Source organism: Chrysochloris asiatica, unplaced genomic scaffold (genome assembly GCF_000296735.1).
Source record: "Chrysochloris asiatica unplaced genomic scaffold, ChrAsi1.0 scaffold00015, whole genome shotgun sequence".
NCBI classification, from domain to species: Eukaryota; Metazoa; Chordata; class Mammalia; order Afrosoricida; family Chrysochloridae; genus Chrysochloris; species Chrysochloris asiatica.
Window position 1 is genome coordinate 19590204 of NW_006408533.1, and position 12696 is coordinate 19602899.

At 37.3% G+C, this 12696-nt stretch overlaps 1 pseudogene; it reads right to left on the reverse strand.

The window, feature by feature from the left end:
- Positions 1-9103: 9103 nt before the first annotated feature.
- LOC102817572 lies at positions 9104-11414 on the reverse strand (annotated as a pseudogene).
- Positions 11415-12696: the final 1282 nt, after the last annotated feature.

A 12696-nucleotide genomic window follows, 5' to 3' on the forward strand; every position in this document is an offset into this window, starting at 1 on the left:
TCAGAGCAACTCTGCATAGGGTTTCCAAGGCTGTAAATCTTTATGGAAGCAGACAGTCTCATCTTTCTTCTGGGGAGTGGCTGGTGGTTTTGAACTGATGGCCTTGTGATTAGAAGCCCAGTGCTTACCCTATTGTGCCACCAGTGCTCCTTACAGTCCTGCAAGGGAGTAAGGTGTCTTCATTCAAACAGAAAGTTTAAAGGCACAACTGAGAGGAGGGTCAATGGGATTCAGAGTTCATTACCTTGTGTTCAGGAGAGGTAAGGTATTTAGCCCAAATCCTCCAATACCTAATGATAAAGACCTCCTCTTTCAGATATTCTACTCTAAAAGTCCAAGCATATAGTAGGCTTTTAGGGGAGTTTTAGGCTCAAAGTTCCCCCTTTCAGACTTTACTTTTAAGATGCTTTTCACATTAAGTCTGGTCATTGGTCTGCACATTCGGTAATCATCTACTGTTTGAGGCTCTTTGATCTCAAGAGTAAATCTTCTGTATAATTACAAAATATTTGTTCAATTTCTTTAGGGTTGAAGTTTTCTGTATAAACAATTGTCCCAGACTCCTGATAGTGATTCTTAAAGTTATTGTACTGACTTTAAATTTCAATAAATTCAAATGAATTTTTTTTTCTAAAATGTCATGCAAATTTAGACAGGTTATTTCTGTTTCCTTAAGTAGCATTTAATCCCTCAAAAAGGCTTAACATCATTATTGTTAATATCAGTTAATACACTCTGCTACAACACAGACACATTCTTACTGTTTCTTCTGCCCAAGGCAAGACTTAAGCTGTGTATTTTGTAGGTTTTGGAGTAAGCGACAGGGTTTCAGTTATACATTACTGCATAATGAATTATCCCAAATTTAGTGGCTTAAAATACCAGTTCATGAAGTCTCCCAATTCTGTGGATTAGGATTCGGGCAGAGCTCATCTGGGCTGGTTTTTTTTTTTTTTTTTTTTTTAAACTCTGTGATGTCAACTGGGTCATTCATGCCTCCAACTGAAAGACTGCTTGTTGCTGGAATGTTTAAAATGGCTTACCATCTTCCTTTTGTACTTCTTTACAGTATTTCAGATAGGCTTCAAGAGTGAAGACACAGACTCTTACCATCTTCATAAGGTCTCTGGGCTCAACATTTCCACAACAACACTTCTATTGCATTCTATTAGTCAAAGCAATCCATCCCCAAGGGCATTCCAGGTTTAAGGAAAAGGAATTCTCCTCTACTTTCTGATATGAGAGACATGACTTACAGGGAATGGAAGAAATATTGATAGCCATATTTGGAAACTGCCACTGCAGAGATATAGACAAGCTTTGGCTTTCATAGTTTTAATTTTCTTCAGCTTTAGATTGCACTTAAATATGAGCAATTGATGATCTATTCCCCAGTTGGCCCTTGGCTGATGATATTGAATTTCTCCATTGTTTCTTCTCACATACGTAGTCAGTTTGATTCCCTTTTATTTCATCTAGCAAGGTCCACATGTATAGTTACCATTTGTGTTTTTGAAAAAGGTATTTTCAATGAATAAGCCATTGGTCTTGCAAAATTCTTTCATAAGATCTCCACTGTCATTTCTATCACCAATGCCATATTTTCCTATTACTGATCTTTGTTTTCAACATTCTCATTCCAACCACCAGTGCACCTTGATTGCATGTTTGATTGATTTCAGATTGAAGGAGTTGGTTGTTGTTGTTAAGTGCCATTGAGTTGATTCTGACCCATAGCAACCTTGTATAGGGTTTCCAAGGAACCACCAACCTTGCAGTTCAAACGACTTTGCAGTCTGACGCATTAGTCCAGAGCGCCACACCAGGACTCCGAAGGAGTTAGTAGAATTCTTCAATTTCTTTATCATTATCTTTGGAGGCTGGTGCATAAATTTGAATAATAGTTGTTTTAACTGATCTTCCTTGTAGACATAAAGCTATTATCCTATGACCAACAACATTGCATTTCCAGTTAGATCTTGAAATGTTCTTTTTGATGATGAATATGATGCCATTCCTCTTCAATTTGTCATTCCTGGCAGAGTAAACCATATGGTTGTCCAATTAAAATGGTCAGTACCAGCCATTTCAGTTCACTAATACCTGGGATATCAGTTTTTGTGTGTTTCAATTTTTGACAACTTCCAATGTTTATAGATTCATACTTTGTAGGTTTCTCATTTCAATTATCAATGGATGTTTGCAGCTGTTTATTCTCATTTTGAGTCATGCCCTATCAACCAATGGAGATCCTGAAAGCTTTGTCCCATCATTTCATTAAGGTCAATTTTACTTTGCAAGGCAGTGCTTCCTCAGTCATATTTTGAGTGCCTTCCAACTTGAGTGGTTCATCTTCTGACCTTGTATCAGACAACATTTTTTCTGCTATTCATAAGGTTTTCAGAGGCTAATCCCTCAGAAGTGGACCTACCATTCCTTCTTCCTAGTCTGTGCTTAGTCTGAAAGCCCTAGTGGAGCCTGTCCACCATGGGTGAACCTGTTGGTATTTGAAATATCAGTGGCATGGCTTCCAGCATTCATAGCAGCAGACAAGTCACCGTAGTACAACAAACTCACAGAGGTGGGGGGCAAACACTCAATACCTACTCAGATTTCTGAAAATAGTACATGGAAAATATAAAACAAAAGGGAACAAAATCTTGTTGGTGAAGAGATGAGGAAAGGGGTGGCAGAAACCTGGAGTGGAATAAAAAATTCACTTTCCAACACTGTTTCTGCTTCATATTTCTTTTTGGGAGGGAGGCTGGCTATCACCTTGTCATGTTTGTTCTGTGGGCATATTTGATTTCTATCAACACTTACTCATACTCTTCAGGTTTGGTTTTGAATTTGCTGTGAAAAATTGGGAAATAATCTTTTATAATGTACCAAAATGAAGAATATATCAACCTCTCAATGATAAAAGACACTTTGCTACAAGAAGACATAATAATCAAACATTTTTATACTTATTTTGGCTATTGGATATATTTTAGTTTCATTCTAGGTTCCCACCTATATTCTAGATTATTGTTTCTCATATTGCCTAATCTTCAGGATATCAGGGGAGCTTTAGAAAGACATATATTACCAGAGATACTTTAGTCCCATATTATATTTCAGGTCATTGGGGTTATTGTTAGGTGCCACCAGTTTGGTTGCAATTCACAGCGATCCTACGCACAATAGAATGAAAAAATAATAGAAGGAAAATAGAAAGAAAAAAGGAGAAAAACAAAAAGAGAAGAAATACCAATGAATACTACTTTGAAGATAGTTGAGGAAACCACTTTTTGGAGTTTATTTCAGAAAATGGAGAATCCTATAGTAAGTCAGTTTTGATGGAGAAAGGTCTTCAATGATATATCAGATGAAAGCCCATGATGAGGCGCTACCTCATTTTTCATGAGAAAAAAAATGCCAATATAGGAGTAAAACTGGTGTGGTGGAACTGTGAAGTAATTGACCTAATAGTAAGCCAGGATAACTACTCGATATGAAGGGAAGAAATGTTTTGGCCAACGAGAGGGATCATTGTGGAAGCCTGTTGCTTACCTCAACAGGGTATTTAAATTGTGCTGGAGAGGCAGATAATGTTCTTTGATTAGGCTGTTTGACTTATGTGACCAACTGCAATTGGCATCAATGGTGACAACACTTCTTGGGCAATAGTAAACCCAGCTGAGAGCTCCTTCGTGGCTACTACTGCTGACATCTAGGATGCTGACCCACAGGTGTACTTTTACTCTCCCTTTTAGCAGCGTTTCCGAATGTCTGGCCTCCAGATGACCAGGTGGAACAGGGTGAGGGACATATTATCGTTCCAGGACTAAATTATGATGTCTCTTCAGTGTTGATGAGTAATTCCATGAATAAAGATATTTATAAGTTAGAGTAGAATGTTTTGTTTGCTGAGGCAGAGACTTAAAAAGGAAAAGGGGTGCTGAAGTGGGTGTTTTAGCCCTGTTGTCTGTCAGTATTGGTCACAACCCATGAGATTAGAGAATAATAGAGCTAAAAGCCACCTCAGAAATTATAGAAAAGGAAACTGGTGTCAAGTGAGTAGTTCATTCTTTTCCAGGATTTTTTCCATTAAGAGACTTTTTAAGGAAGTTTGAACTAGAGCTCAAGACCCTTGACATAGCCCAGGCTGCTTTCCTTTCCTATGCACTACCCTCTCTGATCATTAGCACCATTTCATTTACAATAAGTTAAAATGTGTGGCAAGGAAGATAGAGGGAATAAGCCTGTGTATGTTTAGATCCCCATCTCACTAACTCAGGTAGTTGAACAGAGAACCAATTTGGGCCTTGCTTAAATCTGTGAGCGTGACCTAGTTTCCTGTTTACACGCGTTCATAGATTGTGATCACCATTTTATGGTACTATGTTAAAAGGAAAAGTACCAACTTCACAAGTGTTGGAGAATATTCAGTAAAGGTAAAAAATATACTTCACAACAAACAGATTGAAATTCCCTTCTTTCCTGTCTGTAAAAGAGATAAAAATTATTGCCTATATGACTCCTGATATAGCGCTATAGGATCCATATTGGAGTGCGAACCACAAGGTTGGCAGTTCAAACCCACCAGCTGCTCCTCAGAAACCCTATACAGGGTTGCTATGAGTCAGAACTGACTCGACAGCACTTAACAACAACAAAACTGAAGAATGCATTTGGAATACAAAACATTACCAACAAAAAGTTCTATATGAGATTGCATATATTTTAGGGATTGCTTCCAATATTCTTGAACTTATATGTTGGGTTTCTAAACCTAATTTCTATTTTATAAATTTCAAAATCATCAGTAAAGATGTGGTGCTGCTAGTAGGCTATGTTTATCATTACTGTTGAATGGAGTTATTTGGAAGGATTTCACCAAGAAAAGGAGCTCTGGTGGTGTTGTAGGGTAAGCATTGGACTGTTAACCACAAGGTTGGTGGTTCAAACCCATCAGCCACTGTGCAGGAGAAAGATGAGGCTTTCTAGATTTACAGTTTCAGCAACCCTATGTAGGGTCTCTATAAGTCAGCATGGATGCAAAGGAGCACGGGTTTCCACCAAGAAAATAAGACTTGATCATCAAAAATATAAGAAGGGTTACAGGCAGGTTGAGGATTTTGGAGATTATGATAGCATTTTGTCTTTTGATCTAGATAGAGGTTACAAAGCAGTATTTTAATTTTTTTGTTTTATAATTATTCTTTTGTATTTATATGTCCAATATTTTATCACATCCTCCAAAACAAACTAAAACAAACAAATAAAAAATCCTGAGACATTCATTTTTAGTGAAAGAAATGCAGTGGTGGGCAGGTGTTTATGACCTAGACCTTTGAATCAAAAGTAAAGACTCAGATGTGGGGGGAAATAAAAAGGAAATAACAAGAGAGAGACATGCTAAAGGAGGAACTCAAAGATGAGAAGCCATGCTGGCTATCAAACACAGAGTCTCCAAAGTTCCCTTTTATATTTCGAACAATGGACAAAGCTGCTGAAATTAAATTTCAGGGAAATATATTAAGAAGTTAACAAAGTTTTTCTATGTAGGAGTAGATAGTAAATATTCTAAGCTTTTTGGGCCATATGATCTTTTGTTGCAATTATTAAAGTCTTCAAAATCCGTCATACATAGAACATAAAAAAACAGGATTGATTGTATTACAATAAAATTTTCTTTATGAATATTAAAATTTAGATAATTTTAAAGGATCATAAAAATATTCTTTAAAACATTTTTTTAATGGTAGAAACCATTCTTAGCTCACAGAATATATAAGAACAGGCAGTAGGCTGAATTTGCTGCAATGGGCCGTAGTTTCCCTACCCTTGTGTAAAATGACTAAGATGATAAAGGATGAATAAAGAATAATTACACTGTGAGATATTAACTTGCATAGGCTACTTTCTTTCTTTCTTTTTTTTTCATTTTAATCACTCCTTCAAGATTCATTTCAACATTTACTTTCCTCTAACACTGTGTTTTCTATTTTACTGTGTGTTTTTTTTTATTAAATAGCTACTGCTGTGTGACATATCTTAGTATTATGACCCAGGCAAAGTGTTATCCTCTCTTGCTTTCCTTACAGTGTCTAGCACAATGTTAAATATGTGACTGACAGTTTATAAATATTTAATGTAGTTCATGAAAGAAAAACACAAATTGAAATTCATTCTGCAGTAAGCAAATGAATTCTTCTGTAGTGGTTGAGTACAATACAGGCTCCAAATTATACTAAATTTATAAATTAATATAAATTATAGGAGTATAGATTGAAACAAATGAAATTAAAAACATCTGAAGTGTATATAGTTCTATTTTACATTGAAAACAAAATAAAATAGATCTAAATTCAGATTGTAGTCTAATTATTCAAATCCTATCCGGTTAATGCACTGGATTGCAAGGTTGGTTTGAACTGCAAGATTGGTTGTTCAAATTCACCAGCCACTTCTCGGAAACGCTGTACAGAGTTGCTATGAGTTGGAACCGATTCAACAGCACTTTAACAATAGCAACAGCAACAACATATATCATTCAGGAAAATATCAAACCATTCTAGTTATTTCAAACACAGAAAGCAAGTTTGGGAATGTAATTTGTAAGCTTTCTATCGGGATGGTAGGAAGAGAAGTATATGAAAACAACTGTGGAGCTGAGGAACAAGAAACACTCTGTGCCACAGTCCACCCCTTTGACTGCTCAGCATCTTTGCACATCCTCTTCTGCCTGTAGTTGAATTTCCATGTAATAATAACCACCTTACTTCAGCTTAAGAGACTACAACTAAACCACATACTAATGAAGATATGCTTACCCTTTCCTAAAAAGTAGGTACACAAGTTCCTATACATCACTGGAGCCAAATTTGGATAGTATTAAGCTAACTCTGTTCCAAATCCATCTGGATTTTTTAAAATCTGAAAACTAAAGACTCAGGTTAACCCTTATCAACACTCTTTATACAAACTGTCAGGGAAAGGGAGAATAGAAAACTCTTTAACATATACAAATATGTAAATAAATAGCAAGGGAGGAAATATGAATGCTGCTTTTGTGTAAAATTCTGAATGTGATTATTAGTATATATTTGTATCTATTACTTCTTTTACTACCCATTCATTCCTTTTGCCCTTAGCTAGCACCTAGGATTTTTAGGGTTCTTTTTATGATGGGGTAACTCCATATTTCATTGGTTCTTATTTTGTTGTGTTGCTATAGTTTTACAGTTTTCACTTGCTAGTACACTTAAATGTGATAAGAAATACCACCAAGCATCTCCTAAGGCCTGGAAAGACATTGCCAAACTTCGATAGCAGAACAGGCAAAATCCCATCCACACCTTCACTGCACGGAGAGCAATAAAATCTATTTCAGGGATCTTCTCCCTCTGTTTTCCCCTTGCATCCCAACATGTGATAGGTTACTTTTCTTCCCTAATTAAACATTTTGAGCTTCAAGTCATTTGTAATGATTTATGGCAGCTGTGCTTTTGCCAATCTTACACAGTATTTTTCTTATTACTTAATTGTTTTAGCAGTGCTTCAGCCATTAGTTTCTGATTTCTGAAAACAGGAAACAGAAGTCTTCTATTATAGACGCCTGCCTAATTAGCTCAGAGGCTGTCTAATGGGGGCTATTAAAAATGCAAATGAGTTATGATCAAGCAGTGAAAAGTTTGGTCCTGACAGAATATACTAATGCATTCCCTCCCCCCACCCCCGCCCCCCACCAGCAAAATCTACTAAAATCTTGAGGGTACATTCCTACCTCCTTCCTCATCAAGTGAAATAAATTTCTTCCTCACTTGGGATTACTTGCAGCTTAAGAAGAGTTCTAAGAAACCATTCTTATTCTCCATCCCTTTCTATAAAACAATGGTTCTTAAACTTCAGCATGCACCAAATCATCTGGAAAGCCTTTTGTAAATACAGTGTTCCTGGAACCACTCCTAGAATTTCCACTCCAATATAGGTCTGGGGTGAGAACCCAGGAACTTGCATTTCTAGCAAGTTCTAAGTTCATGATACTGTTGCCTGGTTGGCAGCCCCACTTTGAGACCTGATGTAGGGATTTGTTGTTACTTGCCTTTACTCTGAGTTTGCATTTAAAAGTTGAACTGTGAATAAGGAAGACAGTAGAATAATTGATGCATTTGAGTTTGGGTGTTGGAGGAGAATATTAAAAGTACCATGGACTGCCACATGAACAAACCAATCTGTGTTGGAAGGGGTTCAGCCAGATTGCTCCTTGGAAACCAGGATGGCCAGACTTTGTCTCTCATACTTTGGACATGCTATCAGGAGGGACCAGTGACTAGAGAAGGAAATCATGTTTGGTAAAGTGGAGGGTTGGAGAAGAGGAGGAAGAACCCCCAAAAGTTGGATTACCACGGTGGTGGCAAAATGCACTCAGGCTTAGTAACAATTTTGAGGCTGGTGTGGGACTAGGTAGTGTTTCGTTCTGCATATGGTCGCTATGAGTTGGCATTGACTCGATGGAACCTAACATCGAGAAATGAGTTTGAATGCTTCCTTTCTTTCTACTCTGGGTTTTTTCTTTTTTGTTTGTTTGTTTCATTTAGTATTCATTTATTAAGTAGTATTATTTAGTTTATTGTATAACTTTCTATGAAAATACATTGTAGATTTTCTTTAAAATAGGTGTACAAAAATCCAAGACACAATTAAGATTCTCATTAGTGTACAATCCTAAACTAAAAATTTGAAACAGATTAGCTTCCTTTTACAGGGAAAGAAGTTATGAAAAGAGATCATGTACTGCTTGACCCAAGTGATTGCTCATTATAGTGTTCCTAGAAGAAAATGGTGAATGAGATATAAGGCTCTATGAGTTAAATTCACAAAACATAAATATCCAAATGTCTTAGAATTCCACTTAATGAAGTTCATGTTTGATTGGTTAGCTGTTTTAATTACAGTTTCAAGTCTTAAAGATATAGACATTCAATTTTTTTTTCCCAAGGTAAACATGCAAATGCCCTTATAATACAACAGGGAAGAGAGCAAAGTTTAGATTTTAAACAGCTGAGCATTTTACTTGTTGAGTTTAGCGGCTGACTTTTCTGTTTCCTTTCTTTCACAACCTGGTATTCATCTGATTCATTAGCTTCTCCAATTTGATTGATAGAGCCATGTTACCTTTAACCTTCAGTTTTCCTGACATGAATACCATTATTGGTTTTGATACCCCAGACAGCATTTTTCAAAATCTCCAATAGATATACTTATTATCACATCTGCCTGATCCACAAGCTCTCCATAGCCAACATTTCCACCTTTACTTTTAAGATCAAGAAACCACAGTCCACCATCTTCACTTGAGAGTTCAGATGGATAGACTGCCTGAGTGGTTTTAACAATGTCATCCCTGAGAGACTCCTTGACAATTCTAATTGTTTCTTCCACAGGTCCAGAGCATGATTTAGATTGTGGCTCCCGCTTGCCTTCTGTCAATGCTGACACAGCACCTTGTGATTGCTGTTTTGCGGTAACTGCATCTGGGAGTTCATCTAAGAAGAAATCTGGTAACAAAGAATAGCCTGGCTTAATTGCATTGACATCAAACATTTTTATTCTTTCTTATGTTAAGATATTTTCATCAATAATAAAGTTGTCAGTAAAATTTTGTGACTTTTTGAATATGGACTATGCAGCATCTGCAATGATATCAGCTTTTTTACTTGGTTTTTCAATACCAGATCCTCCCAGCAGATCCATAGCTACAGAGTATAGAGCTGTTTTAGACCATAATACATTGACTGCAATTTCACCTTTAAATTTTTCTGCCATTCTAAGTATACACATAAATATACCATACTTAGCAATGATGTACACTCAATGCTGGTTGAACCACAATGCATTCAGGTTCAGTGGAGGGCTGGGATTGAGGATATGAGCAATTTTACTCTTTTTCAAATTCCTTCAAATAAGGTATACATGCTTTAGATTGTGTGCCAGGCCTTGTGCTAATTTTTAGGAACTAAGTGACTTAATCGGGAGTTGCAAACTCAAAGGTGTAAGATAGGTGCCTTTGGTATTGATAGTCAGCCAATCCACTCTCTTTGTAGGTGTTTCCAATGTGTTGGTCAAGCAAACAGCACTGGCCTTATTCACCAAAATATCAATTCCTCCAAATTTCTCGACTGCTTTCTCCACTGCATTACTGATCTGCTGTTCATCTCTCACATCAACAACACATGACAAGACCCTTCCTTCAGCTGCTTTAACTGCTATTGGGTAACATGACTATCATAGATCAGAGGATGTGTCAGCAGTGTGTTGGGGGATGGTGGCAATTGTGGTGACAGATCTACAAGACATAGACCTCGCCACCATTGTATTTAGCCCCTCCTCTGAATTTTTTCACAATAAACAATCTGAGCATGCATTAGTTGAACCAAGTGATGGACTCATTGAAACAACTTCTCTGACCCTTTCTGAATACAAATTAGGATTATGTGCCCATCCTGTGTGATTACATAATTACCATATTACTTAGCACATGAAGAGTGAGTCTAGATTTTGTGGAGTCTGAAGCTTATATAATTTTGAGACTCCTTTTTTAGTAAAAGAATTAAAAAAAAAAAGAATATGAAACTTTCGGATTTTATTTTAATGGCCATATGAGTGAGGGGTACTGAAGCTTCAGTTACTATGTCCTCATAACTCATTATATTGAATTATTTTATTTTTTGCATCTCTATCTCACCAGTCAGTGAGCTTCTCATGGACCTGAACTAGGGAAGAATCTTCTGTATTTTAATAAACCTTCATCCTGTGCAGCACTTAGCATGTAGTAGATGCTCAACAGATGCTGTTGACTTAATCTTTTCACATCATTTCAGCATTAAAAAATCCCATGCTACCTGTGTGGTGTCTTAAATTTACTTGATATGGCTTTTCTATCCAAAGTCTTCTTAATTCCCACCAAGTGATTGGTTGTTATTGTTGTTAAGTGTCTTTGATTCGGTTCCGATTCATAGTGACCCTGTTTTGGGTTTCGTAGGAGCGGCTGGTGAGTTTGAACTGCCGACCTTGTGGTTCAAACTGACCTTGTAGTTGAGTACTTATCCTGTGGCGCCACACTAGGACTTCAAGTGATTGGTTGTTGTTGTCCTTGTTAAGTGCCGCTGAGTTGATTTTGGGACCTAGCAAATAAAATATACCGGAGTCTTAAGGCTAGGATTGGTTAGTTTTTCCCTCCTGATAGATTTAAAAGGAGCCATCTCAGAAGCAGAGATAGAAGATTCCAGGATTGTCAAGAAGGAAGAGCATGAGTGAAGTGTAAGAACCCTACCTACATAACCAGTGATGGCAGAGGCGATGGCCAAAGTGATGGATGAGATGGTGGCATGGAGAGACAGAGCAGCTTCCAGTTTTAGGACCATGGACTGAGTAAAGCTGAGTACCTACAGGCAGGAGACTGGTTTGCAGAATGTGTCCTTTGGACATTCACAGACTGGCTAAAAGAACTTTGTAATACTTGCTTCCAACAGGACAGAGGCCAAGGGACCACATGGCTGAAAGACCAAGACAAAAGTGAGGCATGCCTGAAGCATGGCAGACAAGAGGCTTTCCTGACTGGAGAACTGCAGCATCCTGAGTTGGTTTTGATCCTGAATTGTACTTTGTATCCTTCCCTAAGCACCATAATCATAAGTATTGTTATGAGGTTTGTGTGGCCATTGCAATGGATTATTGAATCCAGATGTAAAACAGATAGTGCTATGGAAAGAATGATTGGTGTCAGAATAGGGTAATGAATGTTGCAGGATGGAAGCATGTCTGACTTCTGCTTGGGCTGATTTTGTGTTTGATTCTCTTTTCTCCTGGTGAAGCCAGAAGTCAGCTATGGATCTTTCTATGGCTTTAGCACTCCCTCTTCCCTTTCAAAATTAGATGTGACTGCTCACCCTTCTACCAGCATGACTCCCTAACCACATTCCCCATATTTTCTATGTTACAACCCTTCTCATTTTGCTCACATACTTGAGACATTTTTCATAACCCCTCTTGCATGTTTCTGCTTCATGACCTGGGAATTTCTACTCATTCTTCAAGGCCTGGTTCAAATTTCAGTTCCTTTTGGAAGTGCTTCTTGCAAACTTCATGAAGAAAGAGTCCAGAAGTTTGATGTTTAGACATTCATCAGATCATCATCAGAATCAGAATTCTCTGCTGGTGGTAGTGGCACTAAGAGCTGTCTAAGTTGTAAACAATCTGAATAACCACTTTTGGCTTCCCAACCTCCTTGAATTCAGATCTGTAACCCCACTGATAAATTTATTCATCATTGGATATTTATGTGGATATAAAGAAATGATGAATGAAGCAATGATTAACTTATTTTTTTTCCCTCTTTTTTTCCATCAAGCAGTCTATCATATTTTTTCATGAATTTCAAAGGAAATTATACTTTAGTACTCTTTGGTGTTGTAGGATAATTAAGACTGCAAGGTTGGTTTGAACCACAAGATCAGCAGTTCAAACTCACCAGCTGCTCCTCAGAAACCCTATAAGGCTTTCTAAGAGTCAGAACTGACTTGATGGCATTTACAATAACAAAAACACTTCTTTGGGGAGTGTTGTGGTTCCATACAATAAGCACTGGACTGTGAATCACAAGGTCCTTGATTAGAGCTACTCCACCAGAGAAAGATGGTACTTTCT